Source organism: Pseudophryne corroboree, unplaced genomic scaffold (genome assembly GCF_028390025.1).
Source record: "Pseudophryne corroboree isolate aPseCor3 unplaced genomic scaffold, aPseCor3.hap2 scaffold_623, whole genome shotgun sequence".
In the NCBI taxonomy this organism is placed as follows: Eukaryota; Metazoa; Chordata; class Amphibia; order Anura; family Myobatrachidae; genus Pseudophryne; species Pseudophryne corroboree.
This window is the reverse complement of record NW_026970219.1, coordinates 250,570-256,034: the sequence shown is the minus strand read 5'-3', so window position 1 is coordinate 256,034 and position 5,465 is coordinate 250,570. Positions and strand designations below refer to the sequence as shown.

The 5,465-nt window shown below is 35.9% G+C and overlaps 1 non-coding gene across 1 annotated transcript; it reads right to left on the bottom strand.

Moving 5' to 3' along the window:
* Nucleotides 1-2,567: 2,567 nt before the first annotated feature.
* Nucleotides 2,568-2,641, bottom strand: TRNAN-AUU (transfer RNA asparagine (anticodon AUU)). Its single transcript has one exon. It is a non-coding gene; the product is annotated as a tRNA-Asn (tRNA).
* Nucleotides 2,642-5,465: the final 2,824 nt, after the last annotated feature.

Below are 5,465 nucleotides of genomic sequence, written 5' to 3'. Positions count from 1 at the left end.
AGCACATCCCTGCTTCACTGACAGCAGCACATCCCTGCTTCGCTGACAGCAGCACATCCCTGCTTCGCTGACAGCAGCACATCCCTGCCTCGCTGACAGCAGCACATCCCTGTCTCGCTGACAGCAGCACAGCACTGCTTCGCTGACAGCAGCACATCACTGCTTCACTACCAGCAGCACATCCCTGCCTCACTGGCAGCAGCACATCCCTGCCTTACTGACAGCTGTATATAGGGCCTAATTCAGACCTGATCCCTGCTGTGCATATTCACACAACAGGAGATCAGGTCTGAAGTGCGTGTGTGCTGGTGCCGCAGTGCACCGGCACATGCCAGAGATGCGATCAGCATCTCTGCCCAGTGAGCGCCTCTGCCTGATTAATCTGGAGAGTTTTTGTAAGATGTTTCTTCCATCAACCAACGAAGAAACACATTGGTACTTTCCCATGATGAGTGAGTGCTTCAGGATCTCTTGAACTTACATGTGCAGCAGAGTACTGCAATGGAAGCATGCTGGGCCCATAACCCAGAGGTAGGCAGATTGAAACTATCCTCTGCTATATGCATTTTTTTTTTGTTAATTAAAGTAATCAAAAACTGGGATTGATATTTTGTCTCTTTTATTTTTACTTAAAGTACAATAACTTTTACCATTTTAATTTGTTTTAATAGTATATTGACAGTATTGTTTTCTTTCAAAAATCCACTTCATTTTCTTTACCCTATTATTAAAATGGTAATTGACAAAAACAAACTACATTGTCACCAGAAGAGCAATACAAAATGTACAAGTGATATATTAAAATCATCTTTCCAGCTTGAATTTCAATGATGCATTGGGTCAACAATTTTGTGAGAAACATCTTCACCCTTAAATAAAGATTTTCTTAATTCCTTACCTGTGTGCTAATTAGATATCACCTTGTTTTCACATTAAACAGACTTCCACATGAGAAAGCAGCAAGGATGCAGTGGCGTTAATGTTTCCTGGTGTCAACCTGTATTATTTCAGTAGACATTGAAATGAGGATACATCTTGCTGCCTTTCCAATGAAGCAAGTTTAATTTAGTAATAGGTGAAAAACCATCCCTACAAAGGTGTTAATCAGAGACTTGGCTTTGTGGACACTTTTCAGAGAACAAATTTGTTAGCATAAAAATAAAGCCAGAAAATAAAGAGCTGTTTAATCACTCAATTGGATTTTTCTGCCAGCATATTTTTTTTCTCTGCAACCCACTGCTAAATTGTGCTTCCTAGCTGTTTTTATAAAATCACTGAATCAAATCTAACTCTGATTACATCAGAGAAGGCCAGGTACCCTACACCAAAACAGGGGGTTTGAAATTTTGACTTGTCTACTTAAAGATCACCAAAATCTGATAACAAGGTCAATTAGGTCCCTGGGTGGGATTGAACCACCAACCTTTTGGTTAATAGCTGTACATACTAACTGATTGCGCCACAGAGACACTTTGCAAAAGTCCATACTGACAAAGGCTAATAAGCATTCATCTAAAACGTTTCCTAGAAAAACTTTAAAAAGTCAATAATCTGGAGAGTTTTTGTAAGATGTTTCTTCCATCAACCAACGAAGAAACACATTGGTACTTTCCCATGATGAGTGAGTGCTTCAGGATCTCTTGAACTTACATGTGCAGCAGAGTACTGCAATGGAAGCATGCTGGGCCCATAACCCAGAGGTAGGCAGATTGAAACTATCCTCTGCTATATGCATTTTTTTTTTTTGTTAATTAAAGTAATCCAAAACTGGGATTGATATTTTGTCTCTTTTATTTTTACTTAAAGTACAATAACTTTTACCATTTTAATTTGTTTTAATAGTATATTGACAGTATTGTTTTCTTTCAAAAATCCACTTAATTTTCTTTACCCTATTATTAAAATGGTAATTGACAAAAACAAACTACATTGTCACCAGAAGAGCAATACAAAATGTATAAGTGATATATTAAAATCATCTTTCCAGCTTGAATTTCAATGTTGCATTGGGTCAACAATTTTGTGAGAAACATCTTCACCCTTAAATAAAGATTTTCTTAATTCCTTACCTGTGTGCTAATTAGATATCACCTTGTTTTCACATTAAACAGACTTCCACATGAGAAAGCAGCAAGGATGCAGTGGCGTTAATGTTTCCTGGTGTCAACTTGTATTATTTCAGTAGACATTGAAATGAGGATGCATCTTGCTGCCTTTCCAATGAAGCAAGTTTAATTTAGTAATAGGTGAAAAACCATCCTTACAAAGGTGTTAATCAGAGACTTGGCTTTGTGGACACTTTTCAGAGAACAAATTTGTTAGCATAAAAATAAAGCCAGAAAATGAAGAGCTGTTTAATCACTCGATTGGATTTTTCTGCCAGCATATTTTTTTTCTCTGCAACCCACTGCTAAATTGTGCTTCCTAGCTGTTTTTTATAAAATCACTGAATCAAATCTAACTCTGATTACATCAGAGAAGGCCATGTACCCTACACCATAAGATGAGGTTTGAAATTTTGACTTGTCTACTTAAATATCACCAAAATCTGATCACAAGGTTAATTATGTCCCTGGGTGGGATTGAACCACCAACCTTTTGGTTAATAGCCAAACACACTAACCGATTGCACCACAGAGACACTTTGCAAAAGTCCATACTGACAAAGGCTAATAAGCATTCATCTAAAACGTTTCCTAGAAAAACTTTAAAAAGTCAATAATCTGGAGAGTTTTTGTAAGATGTTTCTTCCATCAACCAACGAAGAAACACATTGGTACTTTCCCATGATGAGTGAGTGCTTCAGGATCTCTTGCACTTACATGTGCAGCAGAGTACTGCAATGGAAGCATGCTGGGCCCATAACCCAGAGGTAGGCAGATTGAAACTATCCTCTGCTATATGCATTTTTTTGTTTGTTAATTAAAGTAATCCAAAACTGGGATTGATATTTTGGCTCTTTTATTTTTACTTAAAGTACAATAACTTTTACCATTTTAATTTGTTTTAATAGTATATTGACAGTATAGTTTTCTATCAAAAATCCACTTAATTTTCTTTACCCTGTTATTAAAATGGTAATTGACAAAAAAACTACATTGTCACCAGAAGAGCAATACAAAATGTACAAGTGATATATTAAAATCATCTTTCCAGCTTGAATTTCAATGATGCATTGGGGCAACAATTTTGTGAGAAACATCTTCACCCTTAAATAAAGATTTTCGTAATTCCTTACCTGTGTGCTAATTAGATACCACCTTGTTTTCACATTAAACAGACTTCCACATGAGAAAGCAGCAAGGATGCAGTGGCGTTAATGTTTCCTGGTGTCAACCTGTATTATTTCAGTAGACATTGAAATGAGGATACATCTTGCTGCCTTTCCAATGAAGCAAGTTTAATTTAGTAATAGGTGAAAAACCATCCCTACAAAGGTGTTAATCAGAGACTTGGCTTTGTGGACACTTTTCAGAGAACAAATTTGTTAGCATAAAAATAAAGCCAGAAAATAAAGAGCTCTTTAATCACTCAATTGGATTTTTCTGCCAGCATATTTTTTTTCTCTGCAACCCACTGCTAAATTGTGCTTCCTAGCTGTTTTTATAAAATCACTGAATCAAATCTAACTCTGATTACATCAGAGAAGGCCAGGTACCCTACACCATAACAGGGGGTTTGAAATTTTGACTTGTCTACTTAAAGATCACCAAAATCTGATAACAAGGTCAATTAGGTCCCTGGGTGGGATTGAACCACCAACCTTTTGGTTAATAGCCGTACATACTAACTGATTGCGCCACAGAGACACTTTGCAAAAGTCCATACTGACAAAGGCTAATAAGCATTCATCTAAAACGTTTCCTAGAAAAACTTTAAAAAGTCAATAATCTGGAGAGTTTTTGTAAGATGTTTCTTCCATCAACCAACGAAGAAACACATTGGTACTTTCCCATGATGAGTGAGTGCTTCAGGATCTCTTGAACTTACATGTGCAGCAGAGTACTGCAATGGAAGCATGCTGGGCCCATAACCCAGAGGTAGGCAGATTGAAACTATCCTCTGCTATATGCATTTTTTTTTTGTTAATTAAAGTAATCCAAAACTGGGATTGATATTTTGTCTCTTTTATTTTTACTTAAAGTACAATAACTTTTACCATTTTAATTTGTTTTAATAGTATATTGACAGTATTGTTTTCTTTCAAAAATCCACTTCATTTTCTTTACCCTATTATTAAAATGGTAATTGACAAAAACAAACTACATTGTCACCAGAAGAGCAATACAAAATGTACAAGTGATATATTAAAATCATCTTTCCAGCTTGAAATTCAATGTTGCATTGGGTCAACAATTTTGTGAGAAACATCTTCACCCTTAAATAAAGATTTTCTTAATTCCTTACCTGTGTGCTAATTAGATATCACCTTGTTTTCACATTAAACAGACTTCCACATGAGAAAGCAGCAAGGATGCAGTGGCGTTAATGTTTAATGGTGTCAACTTGTATTATTTCAGTAGACATTGAAATGAGGATGCATCTTGCTGCCTTTCCAATGAAGCAAGTTTAATTTAGTAATAGGTGAAAAACCATCCTTACAAAGGTGTTAATCAGAGACTTGGCTTTGTGGACACTTTTCAGAGAACAAATTTGTTAGCATAAAAATAAAGCCAGAAAATGAAGAGCTGTTTAATCACTCGATTGGATTTTTCTGCCAGCATATTTTTTTTCTCTGCAACCCACTGCTAAATTGTGCTTCCTAGCTGTTTTTTATAAAATCACTGAATCAAATCTAACTCTGATTACATCAGAGAAGGCCAGGTACCCTACACAATAAGAGGGGGTTTGAAATTTTGACTTGTCTACTTAAATATCACCAAAATCTGATCACAAGGTCAATTACGTCCCTGGGTGGGATTGAACCACCAACCTTTTGGTTAATAGCCGAACACACTAACCGATTGCGCCACCGAGACACTTTGTAAACAGTACATACTGACAAAGGCTAATAAGCATACATCTAGAACGTTTCCTAGAAAAATATTAAAAAATCAATAATCTGGAGAGTTTTTGTAAGATGTTTCTTCCATCAACCAATGAATAAACACATTGGTACTTTCCCATGATGAGTGAGTGCTTCAGGATCTCTTGCACTTACATGTGCAGCAGAGTACTGCAATGGAAGCATGCTGGACCCATAACCCAGAGGTAGGCAGATTGAAACTATCCTTTGCTATATGCATTTTTTTTGTTAATTTAAGTAATCAAAACTGGGATTGATATTTTTGCTCTTTTATTTTTACTTAAAGTACAATAACTTTTACCATTTTAATTTGTTTTAATAGTATATTGACAGTATAGTTTTCTTTCAAAAATCCACTTAATTTTCTTTACCCGATTATTAAAATGGTAATTGACAAAAAAAACTACATTGTCACCAGAAGAGCAATACAAAATGTACA